The following is an 18,023-nucleotide window of genomic DNA, read 5'->3' on the forward strand; positions in this document are numbered from 1 at the left end:
TTTGCATAGAGAGTCTGATTCATAACTACAGCAATCTTGTCTAGACAAAGTGTCTTGATTACAGACAGACCGGAAGAGAAGTTCTTGCACAGTTGGCAATTCTTTTGCTGACACATTGATAGTAGGTAAGTACCCAATGTTATCTGGCTTAACCATTACATCATCTCTTGTTTTGATACTGAAGCTAGTCAATGAGCTTACCATGTGATTTGCTGTATCATGGAGACATACGAATAACCACAGGTAGTTCTACTGCTTTGTTCTATTGATTTCATATTCAAGTGGTTAGCTTGCCCTTTTGGCAGAGATATATACTGGAAGGAGCTACTCATGCACATTTAATGTTCTTTTTATGGCCTTTCTTTGGAATGTTGACTTTCTGTTGTACACATGTTTGTGTTTGAGGTTGGACAATAATTCCATTAACACAATGTGATGCGCCTCCACCGCTAAGTGTTTCTTCCTGCCGATCAATATTATCAAATGCAAGTATAGTTGGAATGTGGGGATCTGTCCGTGATGGAAGCACTGGTTGGTTTTCATCTCCATTTTGCATCTTATCCATGCATAGGGCAGTGTCAATCTCAAGAAGTTTAGTGTATGAACATCCATGTCCAAGAAGGTTCAATGTCTTAATGAGTTTAACATTGACACTTATAAGTTTTTATGGTGCTGGGTAAGGGAATATGCTTAGGAGTAAGAAAATGTGCATGTGTAACTGCACTGATTATATTTTGACCAACTGAAAAGGACAGCTGGTGAGTTTTTTCAGAGTTGATTGGCTGTTGTCCACCCAAGTTCACTCAAGAACTGAACAAGGCAATCTGGAAATTCTATGTAAGTTTCAGTCAGCTCTTGTGAATAAGGTGGCCAAGTTTATTCCTTTATACTTTGTATAATCTTATCTCTCAAGAATTAAGTCACCTGAACAATCAATTGCTTATATTCTTCACTCTTTGATTATATCTTTATCTTTTGCACTTAAATATTCACATAAACGTTTTTACTACCTGCTGAGAAAAAGGGCAAATTTTCTCCAAATTCTTTCTCAATGTTTCTACAAATATGCTTCTTTGTGGATGGGGAAATGTCTGCAACTCCTTGATCCTTCATTGCAGATATAACCATTCAAGTAAGGTTTATTAAGGACGTAATCCGAAGGTTTGAAAACAAATTAACTCATGAACTTGTACTAATGTTGTAGTACTGAGGCTTCCTTAATTTTATAGTCATCTTCCTGAAATTGAGAATCATTTGAGCTGGCTCTTATTTTAGTGTACATTTTTGTAACAGGACACTTGGTAACAGGCCTGAGCTGCTATAATATCTCTAGAAGTTATTGCAAGAAGCTTGTTAGTACCTTTCTGGGTAGCAACATTTCTGAGTGTCACATCTGCATGAAGTTCTACTGCTAGAATTGAGGATTCTCGTGTTGACGTACCTTTTAGACACTTGTTGCTGGATTCACAGGAGATAAATTTTCGTTCATATACTCGAGTTGTATCTGTAACTCCTTGGCGTAAAGAATATGATTGTTCAAGGAATATATTTTCAGTTTCCTCAGCAAGCTTCTTTAATACAGAAAGTTCCTTTTTGTGAGTGAAACTTGATCGACAGTCACGATGATAAAATACTTCGGTTAAACTATTGGAATTAGCCTTCTTCAATTTCAAAAATGGATTGAACAATCTAATATTGGATGCATCACACACTGTTTCCCAGGACTTTACATCTTTTGGTTGAACAAGGAATGAAATTTGCGTCTCTTGCTCACAAATGATGCTTGACGATAGGGATGATTTCGGGCGCTTAACTGGGGCAGGGGAATCTTCCATAATAGCATCAGCAGTTCAACCTCTAAAGAAGTAAAAGGACTGTAATTATACTGGTACCTAAAATACTGCTTCAATGACAAAAATGCAAACATTAGTAAAATTGACAGACAAATAAGGAAAAAATATGCTTAATAAAAAGTATTTGTTTAATGTTTTGATTCTGTATCTATGCTGACAAGTGGAATCCAATGAAATTATATATGAAAAAATTCAAAATTTAAAGAGGAACATTTTGAAAGCATTTTCAACGTGATATGATAAAGGAAAAAGTTATGAGCAATTTTCTTTAAATACTTGTATAGCAAAATCTGCATCGCCTGTTTTCAAATATAGCCCCCAAAATGCTATTTATCACTGACCCAAAAGTCCATCTACACTTTTTAAACACCTTAGACATCAAGCTAATTAAAGGTCCCAGTTTGATCTGTTCACCGCTTCGGTGCCGATCCTCCACTTTTGGAGGTCTGGCACTTGGACTAAAAGCAGGGGAACAAAATTGAATCTCTATACCATTTTAACGACCATGTTGATAGTTTCTACTATGAAAATTATTGTAAATAGATATTCATATTTCACCGAGGATACGCCATCCAAAGGTATTGTAGTATAAAGTAAATTGATTATTGAAGTAGGAAGGAAGTGTATGAGCATTTCGTTTTTGACATCATTCATTAGATTCATGTTTGTGGGTCAATAGCTTGGTTCGATTGTTTGTGTTTATACGATTATCACACATAAATAGGTGGTCCAGAAAGTAAATGCGTTTTAGTCAGTAAACTAGTGAATTGAGCTATATCATAAAACTCATTTACTTCCTTTTTGGATTGGAAAAAGGTTATATATAAGAACTTCATGGTAGTTTTCATTTGGCGAAAACGAATAGACTTGTTTTAAGTTACTTGTTTTTTTCTGTATATGAACTTTCCTTTAAAGATTTATGCTTGTAACTTTTAAAAACAATTTGGAACATATATTTCATGTTACCGGCATTTTTTATCTGATGAAATACTGTATGTAAGAAGTAGATCTTTGCGGATTTTAGTTAATTATGAATTCCTAGAAATCGGCATCGTTGAAATATAGGAAGGACGATCAACTACATAATTTACAAACTTCTGTACCAAACCTTCGTTGCACATACCTTAGAGTTTTAATAACTTTATTTTTCTTAGCTTTCAGAGGCAAAACTCATTTTGCTGTACAGTCGGCAGAGGAACCAAATGCTGTGATAAAGGTAATTGCTTATTTGTTTTTATGGTTATGAATATCAGGTGCCGTTTGATGTTATTTAAAGTTACTTTGTTCTTCCCACTGTACATTTATAGAAAATCTGCATTTCTTGTAATCTAGAACTGTATGAGATTCTCATCAATATATTCTTTTGGTTTAACCCTATCTGGTGCAGGTGATCCAATATTTGATAACACTCATCCAAACTTTAGATTCACTGTCCTCATCGTGATTAATAACTTTTGACGATTATCTAAATGTCCAGAAGCGTCAAGTTTGCCTTGCAACTGGTAAAACTGACTATACTGTTCTGGAATCACAATGGAAAATGTTTCTCATATAGTCTTTAAAACTATTCTACAGTTGTTCGCTAATTTCTCTTTATTCCTGAATTTAATGAAGAATTTGAAAAAGTAAAAAAAAAAATACATATTGTACAGAAAAAACATCTAACATTATACATAATTTATTCTCTCTCTCTCTCTCTCTCTCTCTCTCTCTCTCTCTCTCTCTCTCTCAGTCACAACTTTGTGAGCACTTTGGTCTGCAAGTCAATTTTATAAAAACTAAGGTCTGTAACTTACAACGATGTCAGCACCAGGGTCTGTAAGTCCCAACAACTATGTGAACATTAAGGTCTCTCTCTCTCTCTCTCTCTCTCTCTCTCTCTCTCTGTCACAACTTTGTGATCTCTGGTTGCAAGTCAATTTTATAAAAACTAAGGTCTATAACTTACAACGATGTCAGCATCAGGGTCTGTAAGTCCCAACAACTATGTGAACATTAAGGTCTCTCTCTCTCTCTCTCTCTCTCTCTCTCTCTCTCTCTCTGTGAACATTAAGGTCTCTCTCTCTCTCTCTCTCTCTCTCTCTCTCTCTCTCTCTCTCTCACACACACAACTTTGTGAGCACTTTGGTCTGCAAGTCAATTTTATAAAAACTAAGGTCTGTAACTTACAACGATGTCAGCACCAGGGTCTGTAAGTCCCAACAACTATGTGAACATTAAGGTCTATAAGTTACAACTATTTGAGAACTTGGGTATGTAATTAGCAACTTTTTGAACACTAGGACCTGTAAATCACAACTTGGTGAGCACTATGGTCTATAACTCACAACTATGTGAGCACTAGATTCTGTAAGTCACAACTACGTGAGAACTAAGGTTTGTAAGTCACAATTACATGAGCACTAGGGTCTGTAAATCACAACTTTGTTAGAACTGAGATCTGTAAGTCACAAGTTGATCACTGGAGTGTGCAAGTCACAACTTTCTAAGAACCTGGGTATGTAAGTCACAAATTATTGAACACTAAGTCATCACCATCGTCATCTCCTCCTACGCCTATTGATGCAAAGAGCCTCGGTTAAATTTCGGCAGTCGTCTCTATCTTGAGCTCTTAATTCAATTCGTCATCTCCTACTTCGTGCTTCATAGTCCTTAGCCATGTAGGCCTGGGCCTTCCAACTCTTCTAGTGCCATGTAGAGCCCAGTTAAAAGTTTGGTGAACTAATCTCTTGGGGAATGCAAAGAGCATGCTCAAACCAATTCCAATCTACAACCACGATCTCATCCACATATGGCACTCTAGTAATCTCTCTTATAGTTTCATTTCTAATCTTGTCCTGCCATTTAACTCCCAATATTCTTCTGGGAGCTTTGTTCTCAAATCTACAAAATCTTTTGGCGATAGTTTCATTGTCATAGCATGCCATGACTAATGTCCATACAGTAACACCGATATCACTAAACTGAAATATAGCCTGCCTTTTAGATGTAATTTCAGGTGATTTCATCTCCAAATCTTACTTAACCTAGCCATTGTCTGATTTGCTTTTTTCAGTCTTTCACTAAACTCTAATTCTAAAGACCCTGTATTAGAGACCATAGTTCTTAAATACTTGAATGATTCTACCTCCTTAATCCTTTCACCTTCCAATGATATTGCATCTTCCATTGCATATTCTGTTCTCGTCATCTCTGTCTTTCTTCTATTTATCTTGAGCCCAACCTCATGTGATATTTCATGCATTCTGGTAAGCAAACATTGCTAATCCTGTGGTGTTCTGCTAATGACAGCATCATTAACATACTCTAGGTCAACTAATTTCCTATTAGCAATCCAGACCAATCATTTTCCACCATCCCCAACTATTCTATGAATTATAAAATTCATGAGGAGGATAAGCAACATGAGTGACAACACATTCCTTTGGAATACCCCTCTGTTCACTGGAAATTCGTTTGACAGGACTCCACTAACATTCCCCCCCACTGATGCTGAAGCCTTGACGAGGATGGGTGGGGGGCGGGTTAGGGATTAGCAGCTGAGCTCTGATGAACGTTGGGAACTCCTTTCCCACTGGACTTTGGTGCCCAGTTGTTGATCCAACTAGATTAGCACTTTGTTTCTTTTGGTTATCTCTTTTATTCTCCCATCTCTTCCTCTTAGGCATGAACTTGTTGATGACTTTGGCTTATTTGACTTTAGGCTATAAGCCCCTGGGCTTATAGCATCCTGCTTTTCCAACTAGGGTTGTAGCTTAGCAAATAATAATAATAATAATAATAGTTTGACTGCTTCTTTGGATTTGGTGCAGGGTGGGATGGATGGCATACCATCTCAATCTGTGCAAATTTAGATGCCATCACCCTAGGTCATTGAGTGCAGACTTAGTCTGTCAAGAGTCGGGCTCCAGTGATCCGGTTTTAAGTCAACCATATATGTGGGTAATGGGTTACGCCAATCATTGGAGTCGTCGGTGAGAGGGGCTAACTACCCCCACTGACCAATGTACGCCCATCTAAAGAGAGGCAGCACCTCTTTAATAGACGACTGGTCCCTGCTGAAGCCTCTTCTTGTTTTGGGCCATATAGGATAGGACTGACATCCTCCGATAAGAGGTGGATAACCCAGCTTGCTTCTTCGATGCAAACAAATCCCTCTGTTGACGACCTGGGAACTGAAAAGGACCATTCTACGGATGTTCAAAAAACAGGTAATTCAGGTGACATAAGGAAACTGCGAATACTTCATGTTACCCAAATCCCAATACTGTAGATACTAATTATGATGAGCTATATAAAGCATTTAAGACTTATGGAATGATATTGTAGATAAGAATGAAACTTCAAGGTGATAAATGGGATTCATGGGTATCTTATAATAGTCATAATGAAGCATTTAATGTCATAAGTAATATTATGCATGTTAAAATTAATAATTTTAATGTTAACGGTGCTTTGTGTGATAAGATACCAGCAGACTTGAACGTATACAGGGCTTCTGACTGGTGTGAAAAAGATGTTGATGTAGGCAAACCCTCCCAAAGAAAGCCAAAACCACCAATGTGGCTTGTTGCGGAGTCTAAAGGGAGTACAGTGAATTATTTTAAAATTTGTAAATTTATACAGAATAAAGTAGGAACCATTGCTCCATGTGATACAGCCTGCTTTGGAAAAAATAATAAATAATTTCCTCATCCATGCCAAATCATCCACACAGTCGGTCATATTATCTAACCTAAAAACAAGTAGTGACGATATTAAATTAGATGTCAAACCCCACTTAAATTTTAGTTATGGAAGGGGAGTAGTTTCAATAAAGACCTGTATGAATTTACAGCAGAGGAGATACTGGTCATGTGTCCACTAAAAGTATGGAGGGTTCATAAAGTTCCTGGAACATCGATGATTATTCTTACTTTCCATGATGCTGATGTACCCTTCCATATTGTTATTGCGAATGAAAGGATTAGAGTTTGACTTTTCAACCCTCTTAATGAGAGAATGCCCTGATGATGTCATTGAGCTTCAGCACGGCATATCATTCCCTTTGCTGAAGCTTGGTGACGGGCAAGAGGGCATTCGAACTTGGGGAAATTGCTCTCCCAGTTACAATCTAGATTTCTCTCTCTCTCTCTCTCTCTCTCTCTCTCTCTCTCTCTCTCTCTCTCATCTTTTTCTTCCTCTAATATTACTTCGACCTTCTCCTAATTTTATAAACTTTCTTTCGTGTTGCTGTCCTAACTCTATGAGAAAGATTTCCCTCATTATATGTGTTTATATATTATGTACATACTGTATATATATAATATTTATATGTATATATATATATATATATATATATATATAATGTATGTATAAATATATATATATATATCTGGCGTGGATGTTTCTACATCGGTTATTGCTGCCTGCTTCGATGAAAGGGAGGTGGTGTCATGGTTGGGGGTATTTGCATTCAAAGCTATATGTGAGAGTATTGGATGATATCAGCCATCCCGAAGATGGTTTGGAACTATCTCAAGTTTTGGGTCTTTGGAATCCAGGGGGATACAATGCTTGGGGTAGGACTCTCGGCTTTTGGCCAGATGCCCATTATTACAGATATGGGAAGGATGATTCCATAGTTTATTGGTGTCAGTCCTAACATGCGGGTTTAGCTTACACCAGTACCTCTATACCTGTTTTTGGTGCTATCCTGCAGGTAGGGTATGAAGTGGACCATTTGAGAAGTATGCTCTCATTGTGCCGGTAGTGGAGAGTACAAATTTCCTTTCTGACGTGTGATGCCTTAGTATTCTTCAGCAGGTAAGTCAAACTCGTCTTCTTTCTAATATTAACCCTGTCTTATGGATTCATCAAACAACGAACCCCCATCCCCTGGATACGCTGACTCTTCCCCGGCACTGTTGACGACCTCTAGCAGTTCATTTAAAGAAAATTCCATTGACAACTTAAGAAATAAAAAGGACAATTTTTTGAATCTTTGAAAAAAGGGTAATTTGGGCAACACAAGAAAATTGAAATTCCTGCATGTTACCGAAATTCCATTTGAAGCCAATTGTCATGTGCCGCATAAGATATTTGAATGCTATGGATTGATAAAAGAAATTAGAATGAAACTTTAAGATGATAGATGGGATTCTTGGTTATCATTTAATAGTTCTGATGAAGCATTCAATGCAAGCTGTAACATTATGAATATTAAAGTAGGTAATATGAATATTAAGGGTGCTTTGTGTGATGGGGTACCTAAAGATCTGGATGTCTACAGACGAGCAGACTGGATTGATGAAAACGCAGAGAAAATTATGCCATTCCAAAGAAAGCCGAAACCACCTTTTGCTTGTTGCTCAATCTACAGAAGGTACAGAAAATGATTTTGAGATCTGCTAATTCCTTCAGAGGAAGGTAGGAACGATCGCACCTGGAGATATATCTCGATTTGGGAAGAAAAGTTACTTGACAAATGCCAAGTCATACACACAGTCTGTTATATTGTCCAATCTAAAGACAGATAATGATGATATAAAATTGGACATCAAATCCCATCTAAACTTTAGCTACGGAAGGGGATTCGTTTCAATAAAAACCTATATGAATTCACAGAAGAGGAGATATTGGCTATGTGTCCATTAACAGTGTGGAAAGTACATAAAGTACCTGGAATGTCAATGATTATCCTTACTTTCCAGGATGCTGATGTACCTTTCCACATTGACATAGAAAAGGAAAGGATTAAAGTTCGACCTTTTAAGCAGAAGCCACTGCAATGTTTTAATTGCTTTATATTTGGACATCCTTTCAAAGTTTGTAGAAATAATAAAATGTTTAATTCCTGCTCCAATCCTTACCTTGGAGAATGTACACTTAAAGCAAGGTGCTTGAACTGCAACTCTAATCATAAATCTACTGACAGGAGCTGTCAGTTATATAAGTTAGAAGCAGCTGCCCTCAATTTATCAATTATTGAATATCAATTATTGAACATGTAAGCATTAGGACATGCCAAGAGATTATTAAATAAATCTACTACCTATGCAAAGATATTTAAAGCAGGAGAAAAAGCTCCTTGGGAGTTATCTAACCCACCTATTACTGTAGGTAGTTCTCGTAAAAGAAATTCATAATCTACTGATAAAGAGCTGCATAATAAGGCAAGAATATCTCCTCCTAAAGATTTACAATTGTTTATTAACAATAAGACACTGCCTACCACTATCCAACCTTTGTCCTCCATTACAAAGGATAGTACTAACCTCTCCCAGACTATGTCCTTGCCTGATTTAACAGAGATTCCACTTGAAATCAAGCTGCCAGGTGCACCTGTAGTGGGGAAAGGGCAAAAACTTGGTAGCTCGCCACCTATTAATCAAAAAAGAGAGAGACCTCCATCTCTCTCGCCCCCTTCCATAAGAAACATTAAAGTTATGACATCCAAAAAATATGATGTTTTGTCAGTTGATGTTTCTGATGAACCGGGAGACAATTTGAATAAATCAAAGATTCAAGTTGAGGTCCACCATCCCCCAGTACAATTAGATCCAAAGGACAAAAATAAAAACACAAACGCAAAACCAAATCTATCAAGACCCTCTCTAATAAAACCACCGGGAAATATTGTTGAATCAAAAATTGCTAATGGAAAGACTTCATCCAAGGGATCACCAAAAATAAACCATAGTTTTTTCTTCCATTTTGCAATGGAATTGTCAGGGTTTAAGGGCCAAATGTGAAGAGCTTTAGCTCTTCATTCATGAGCACTCCCCCATAATTATATGTCTACAGGAGAGCAAACTTAATCATAATACTCATTGTCCTCGTGAATATATTAGTTTGAATATATTAGTTATAGGACACCATATGACCACCAAGTAGGGAACCACGGCAGAAGTCTCGTATACGTTCGTCGAAATGTTCCCAAATATCTTGGCCCATTCGTACACCTCTGCAGGCAATGGTTGTACTGGTTGATATAGGAAGAAAATATACCATTCGTTCTCTTTACTTGTTTCCAAATGACATTTCATATGATAATATAGTAGAGGTAATTTAACAACTCCGTCAACCTTTTCTTTTACTTGGAGATTTGAATGGTAGACATCCTATATGGGGTGACATTTTAGCAAACACCAAAAGATGAGTATATCAGACTCCTTAATACAGGAGGGCCCAAGCCCTTTCATCTTCAAACAGGTACTGTCATGCATTGACCTTTCAATTGCAAGCTCTAACTGCCGTCTCGATTTTGATTGGAGGACATTAGATGATTGGCATACTAGTGATCATGCGCCAATCATTTTGAACACCAACAGTAGTCCCCCTTTACAAAGATCACCCAGATGGAATCTTGACAAGGCGGACTAGGTTAAATTTCATAGGCTAAGTGAAATTGAGGGGAGTGTAGAATAGTTTGGAAGTGTTGATGATACCATAGACAGGAGACCATTCAATACCCAAAACAACAGCGTTATTCAAATGACGACCAGTCCCCTTGTGGTCTTCAGAACGAACTGTCCTGCACACAGCCACAAGAAGGTCCTTAACTAAATTGCACAGACGCTGAACTGAGGAGAATTAAATTATATACAAGAAATTAGAGCACAGTTCTGTCGTGCCTTGAAAAAAGCTAGGCGCGAATCTTGGGTATCATTTGTTTCCTCCATTAACAGTAGAACACCACCAACTTCTGTATGGAGGAAAGTAAAAAAAATAGCAGGCAAATTCATCCCCAACACACCATCAGTGTTGAAGGTAAATGGTCAGTATGTAACTGAAGCAAATGATGTTAGTAATGCCCTGGCTGATCATTTCTCAAATGTATCATGCAAGTGTGAAGCAGCTTCAGGTTACCAGTTTAGGAGTATTTAAGAAAAGAAAATTTTAAAGTTTGCAACAGGAAGGAAAGAGTCATATAATTCTCCTTTTATTGAAAGAGAATTTGATTCTGCACTTGCTACTTGTAATGATACAGCCCCTGGACCCGATGGAATTCCATATGCAATGGTTAAACATGTACCTGTTAATACCAAGTTATTTATTTTAAGTATTATCCACAGAATATTGCATGATCATAGTTATCCAAGAAATTGGGAACTAGCCATTATTTTAGCATTTTTAAAATGCAATAAGGATAAGTTCTTAGCAGCAAACTACCGACCTATTGCATTGACATCTTGTTTATGTAAGATCATGGAGAAGATGGTCAATGCAAGACTGATGTGGTACCTGGAAAAAAGTGCATTTTATCACCTATCCAGTATGGATTTAGAAAAATTCACTCAACGGCTGATGTGTTGATGTGACTGGAATCCTCCATTTGTAAAGCCTTTGCTTCCAAACAGCACCTTGTAACGGTTTTTTTTTTTTTACCTTGAAAAGGCATATGATACTGCATGGAGATATGGTATACTTATAACCATTCATGAATTGGGATTAAGAGGAGAGCTACCACTGTATATTCAATCATTTCTTTCACATAGAGGTTTTCAAGTGAGAATGTGGGAAACTATCAGAGATGAAATGTCAGGAAGAGGGAGTTCCTCAGCATAGTGTGCTGAGTGTAACCCTATTTGCAGTAGCAATTAATGGGATATGTCAGTCATTCCGTGGGATATTCGCTCAACACTATTTGTGGATGATCTCTCCATATCATTTGCTGGAGCTAGAATGACAATGGTTGAGAGAAAACTACAGCTCTCAATTGACAAAATTATCCAGTGGGTCGATATGAACGGATTTAAGTTTTCGACAAGTAAAACTGTTGTCCATTTTTGTCCTATTTGGGGAGTGCATCCAGACCCGGATGTATACATCAAAGGTCAAGGGATCCCATGTGTAAGTGAAGCTAGATTTCTATGGTAGATATTTGATTGTAGGCTTACATTGGTTCCCCACTTGAAAGCCTTAAAATTAAAATGCTTTGAGGCTCTGAATCTTTTAAAAATTTTGTCCCATACATCGTTGGGGGCTTACTACAAAACTTAAAATTTTACAAGGCCTTGATTTTTTAAAAAATCAGTTATGGGTGTAAAATATACTCCCTAGCCACCCCAAGCCGATTAAAAGTTTTAAATTCTATTCACCATGCTGGTATCAGATTGTCCACAGGAGCCTTTAGAACTTCGCCTATCCCAAGCCTCCTTGTTGATGCTTTTAGACCTTTACCGGATGTCTTATATTGTATGGTATTGGTTTAGGTTGCAAAGACTTCCTGAATCTTCAACTTGGCAGACTGCAAACCTTGTAAGGCATTATAGATATTTTGAGTTGTACCCAAAATCTCAACCTCATGGTTTCCTGGTAAAAACGTTACTAGAAAGTCTAGATATAGGTAGAAATAAAGTGCTCCCATGTAGGATATCATCATCTCCTCCATGGAAATTACTGGATATATCTGTTTGTAAATATTTTATTAGTATAAAAAATACCATGGCTGACCTAAAAGCCAGGTTGCTCTTTATGGAACATGTTGAATAACACAGGGAATCAACTTTTATACATACCGATGGCTCCAAATCTGATGCTGGCGTTGGATTTGGAGTATTTAGTATTGCTTTTAATTGTAGAGGTGCAATTCCTCCAGCATTGTCTATATTTTTTCTGCCGAACTAAATGGCATACTAACCGCTATTGAGAAAATAGCATTAAACGACGAGAGCAATTTTACCAATTTTAGCGATGCAAGAAGTGTCCTACAAGCTTTAGAAGTTTTTAATTCCAATAATCCTTTAGTTTTAAAGATTTAAGAGTGGCTTTTAATTATTGGCATGATAGTTCAATTTTGCTGGGTTCTGGCACACGTAGGTGTCTCTGGAAATGAGAAGGCGGATTCGCTGACAAAGAATGCTGCAGCTGAGTTGCTACCAAGAAGGTATCTCATTCCCAGTAATGATTTTTACCAACAATTAAGAATTTTATTTATAATAATTGGCAACAGCATTGGGATAGTTTACTGGAAAATGAAATAAGAGAAATTAGTAATGTCTTATCACCCTGGAGGTATAACGGGATGCCCCGAAAGTGGGAGACTACTCTTGTCGTCTCTGCATTGGTCACAATTGGATGACACATGAGTTTTTGCTGGCTGATCAACATCAACCATATTGCGACGAATGTTTAATACCATTGAGAGAGAGACATTTTTTAACCGAATGCCCCACTTATAATAGTGAGAGAAATAGATCTCTGTTTGAGGCGTGAGGTGAGGATGGCAGGTTCATCCATGACAAGATTCTTGGACACGATGTGTCTTACTATGCTAGTGGTATTTTTAGCTTTATTTCAGAAGCAGGTCATCTGAAAGATATTTAACTTTTAAAATGACAACATTGGTTTTATGGTATTAATTGAATATTTTTTTTATTTTTTATTTACAGTAAACGATATTGGCGTCAATGACCTTAGATGTAAGGATGCCAGAAAATCTTAAATCAATCAATCAATCAATCAATCAATCCACTAACTTTAACTTCTCACTTGCTATGCTCATTAACAGACTTAATCAAATTTACATGTTTATGAAGAACTCCATAATAACACAGGACTCTCCACAAAATTGGCCGGTGCAGATTATCAAAGGTTTTTCTTAGTCCACCATTGCCATCAAAAGGGGATTTCTATATTCTACACATTTCTTTTCAACATGTCTTTAAAAGGAGAATTGGTCAGTACAACTTCTACCTTTTCTAAGTCCTTCTTGTTCAGTTCTCAGCTTTTCTTCAATCTGTCTCTCTAGTCTCTTTAGAATAAGTATACTATATATTTACATGTCAACTGACGTAAGTGATGCCTCTGTAATTATTGCAATCAGTTAGATTTTTTTTGGCCATTTTCACTATCACTCCTATCTTCCATTCATCAGGTTTAGCCTCTTCATGCCACATTCTACAAATTAATCTTGTAAGTATTCTGGGAGCCACTTCATTGTCGGCCAGTATCATGTCAGCATTTACTCCATCATGTCCAGGAGCTTTCCATCTCTTGGGTTTTTAATTATAACTTCAACTTCAAACTCCCTGAACTAATTCATGGGCACCTCAAAGTCTTCCCCAGCTTCAGGTACATCAGTCAAATTTTTTTCCTTCATATCTTCTATTCATGACCTCACTAAAGTTTTCCATCCAACGTTGCCTTTCTTTATCTTCTGTTCTTATAACAGATGCATTTCTCATTTTGATGGGTATATGCTTCTTCATCTCTGCCCCAATCGAGATTTCATTAATAATTATTTAGCAATTCTTACGCCATAGCCACTCCATGAATTTATAGCTTTGTCAGCCTCATCTGCTATCCTGTCTAAATATTCTCTCCAGTCATTCCTGGTGGCTTTCTCCTTATAACTGCATGTGCTAAAATTTCACTACCAACTGACTGATAAATGTTTTTAATATCTCACCATTCTTCGTTAATTGTCTGCTCTTCTCTTAAAGTCTCTAATACTGCAGATCGATTCCTATATTCAATTGCAAAGGTTTCTCTGCTCATCTTCTAGAAACTCAGTTGTATCAAACCTAGGTATTCTATCTACCTTTCTGTTGGGTGCTTTCAATTATAATGTCAGTGTGGCAATGAGGAGCTGGTGATCACTACCATTATATGAACCTCTATATCTTCTCACATTTTTCAGTCCTCCTTCTCTCTTTATGAATGGCTGTAATCTATTTGATTTTTGTAATTGCCACATAGTAAAGTCCATGAATATTTGTGGGTATCATTGTGCTGGAAAAGAGTACATCCAATAACAATATTTTTTGTTCAGCAAACACTTATGAAATGGTTTCTATTTTCATTTGCAACTTCGCCAAAACCCTCAATAACCATCACATTTTCTATACCTTGATTATTTCTTCAAACTTTAACATTGAGGCCACCAATCACAATTTTCATATCTCTCTCTCTCTCTCTCTCTCTCTCTCTCTCTCTCTCTCTCTCTCTCTCTCTCTCTCTCTCTCTCTCATTAAATGCAAGATTTATTTTCATGTTGAAGTCAGGACTCAGGACTTTATTTGATCTGAAATAATATCTAAACTCGAGTCACACGTGTAGCACATTTTTTTGGCAAAAATCTTATGAATACCAATAAAAGGCACTTTAGGTTCACTGATGAAGAACTTAATCATTCCCTTTATTTTTTAATCGTACTTCTTCCCCTTCCCCCCAAAAGAGTTTATTAGGGAAATTTCCTATATAGTTTAATAATCTGCGTATCTTAAAAAAATCGTTATTTTTCCTTGTTTCAGATTATGCTTTTAGCTTTGTCTTCAGCTGGTAGTTTTCACTTTAAATTGTTTGATAAAAACTTTTTTATTTAGTTTTCTAACGTTTAGTTCCAGTTTTTACAAAATTACATTTGTCTAATATACAGTAATCAAATCGTTGGACCATTTTAAGTTCAAATTGGTTGTAATTTTTTGAAAGAGCCATCTCCCGAATCTTATTTATTAGTAAAATTGTTTTCTCTTTAAACTCCGTTTTCCTTGGGCATATAACAATGTGGTTTTATAGCTATGATTGTGGCTTGGGTAGAAATAATAACTATAACATTAAAATTTCTTGATAACTTCCTTGATTAAGATTCATATAAAAAGTTTCTGTAACCCACAAGCTAATTATTTGCTTCATACTATTTAATCAGTTGCTTTCTCAGATATTAAACTAATATTGTTTATATAGGTAAGGTTGATATCAGTGATTTATTTATATTTAACAGTTATCTTGAGAATTATATGTTTCATTAATTTATCTTTTTACATGTTTAATGGGTACTGTAGTTTGTTTACTTATGGTTTGAGTTAGTGTTGGCATTAAACTAATTTGTATAAATTAGTTTAGTGTTATTGGTTTTTATCAACTAACAATTTTGGATTCACAATTAACTTGGATATTCAAGCTGGCAAAGTTACAAAAATAAGAAATGGACTTTGAAGCTTTTCCGTTGCCATGTCTATACCAAGAACTTTCAACACTTGAATATTATGGAAGATTTATCAGTTCAGCAGTAGTGTTGTGTATAGGCTTTTGGTCGAAATTGAAATTGATTAGGAAACTTATTGCTAAATAGGTAAGGGGGTTTGGGAATATAATTATTAATTTCTGTTTGTACATTCCGAATTGATGGTTTTATTTTGATATATGTGGGTATGGTTATTCTACAAAAAAAAAAAAAAAAAATTGGCGTTGAGTTTATACTTTTTAGTTTATCTTTGTAAAATTCCATAGACACCTTGTAAAGTAATTAGGTGCTGCTTGTTACCTGTCTTGTACTGAAAGACTATTCTTTCTGTTTTTTTTTTGTAATGTTTTATCACCTTAAAGGTATTTCAGCCTATTAATCAATAGTACTTAGATTGGCGCAACTGGATGCCGAAATCACTTTAGTTGTGAGAACTTCATACCTATTTTAATTCTCACGGATTCTCAGGTGACCCGCTCTGTCAAGTCCACCATCTTGTTTGATTTGTAAGGTTGATCTCTTTTGCATCCAATCAGCGAATGTTATCGTATCTCTGACCAACCAATGAGATGTCTGAGAGCCTCTAAGCACCTCCCTTGCCGTAGCACTCCTCTCCCGTCAGCCAATCGGAAAACATGCCGAAGCTGTTTTGTGTAAGCTGCGCGCAGAGTAAATATAAAAGGTTTCGATTAAACATAATCAAGCTCCATTACTTGTTTTGATCTGACAATTTCTTTAGAGGTATAATGCCTGGCGTATTTTCACCGTACCAGAATGCGTTCTTTGCAGAATACTCTTGAGAAGTCGGTTAAAATCAATAGAGAAAATGATTGTTGGAAGCTCATTTCTCCCCGTGTGTATCCTGTCTCGGGCGGTGGAAAATAAGAGACTACAGGTCGCTGTCGGGTCGAGCAGTCCCTCTTCGATTGCAGTTTTCTTAATATATCACAGTCCTGTTTAGGGAGAAGAATTGGCAAGCAAATAGGATATGTCGAAAAAGGCAAAGTCTTTTAATCAGTCTCCGTCGATGCTAGATTTTTTCCCTTGATTTTCTCTTATTTGAACGTCCGTGAACGGAATTCTTGCCACGCACCACCAGATGCTTAAAAGAAGTCTTTAATTTCAGCGCGATGGTCGCTCCTCAGAGAAGCCGATAATTCTTTTGAAAATCGCTTGACGAACGATTGCCCTTAGAACTTTTTGCTGATTGTACGTGATTAACATCACGTGCGAGCTGAGGTGATGTAGCGGAATTTATCAGTGTATGTTTTAGCCATCGTTAAGGGAGGGCCTCGTTAAATTCCTCCATTTACACCAGAGTGGTCCCACCGTCCATAATGCTGTTCTTCGATAAACGCGGAATTTGTATCAACGTCGTTGTCTTATGAGAGATAGGCATGATGTTAATGTCGTGAGGGTTAAATCCTCTCACAGAATATATAACATTATTTGCATTAAAATACAAAGAACATTTTCTGTCATGAACTTATTTTTTTTTCTCTGTCAACAAACAAGCTAAACTGTTTAAAACAAAAAATAGGGATTTTTTTTTATCTTGTTTTCCTTGTCATGTGAATTGTCATATTTTATTTGAATAAAGAAGAAGGTTAAATGTTTCAAATCGAAATTATCCTATATTGGATTTAATTTCAAATCACATATCTGTCTAAATTAGGTCCAATAGTATAAGTATAGACAACTGGTTTGATTAATTAAAATGAATTTTATTAAACCTCAAATTACAGTAAAACTATCAAATATAGTTATGATGGTAATAGTGAGGATGATTGTGGTAAAGAAATATATTATGCAATAATAATGAAAACCACTATCATGGGAAACCAGAAAGTTGTATCCTGCTGGCTGTAGTCCATCAAATGTAAATGATTACGTTGAAATAAATATCATATAAATAAATTCTGTGTATGTATGTATATATATATATATATATTATATATATATGTTTATATACATTTATATAATATATATATATATATATATATATATATATATATATATATATGTATACATTATATATATATATATATATATATATATATATATATTACATATGCTTGTATACATTATATATATATATATATATATATATATATATATATATATATATACTGTATATATATATATATATATATATATATATATATATATATATATATATATATATATATATATAGCCTCTGGGTAAGGATCACATCAAT

At 35.9% G+C, this 18,023-nt stretch overlaps 1 long non-coding RNA gene across 1 annotated transcript in view; it reads left to right on the forward strand.

Moving 5' to 3' along the window:
* LOC137614703 (uncharacterized) overlaps positions 1–18,023 on the forward strand; it is a 342,498-nt gene that overhangs the window by 44,826 nt on the left and 279,649 nt on the right. Inside the window, exon 2 of the long non-coding RNA XR_011039126.1 lies at positions 3,008–3,069. This is a non-coding gene — a long non-coding RNA (uncharacterized lncRNA). The remainder of the gene's footprint in view (positions 1–3,007; positions 3,070–18,023) is intronic.

Source organism: Palaemon carinicauda, chromosome 21 (assembly GCF_036898095.1).
Source record: "Palaemon carinicauda isolate YSFRI2023 chromosome 21, ASM3689809v2, whole genome shotgun sequence".
Taxonomy (NCBI): domain Eukaryota; kingdom Metazoa; phylum Arthropoda; class Malacostraca; order Decapoda; family Palaemonidae; genus Palaemon; species Palaemon carinicauda.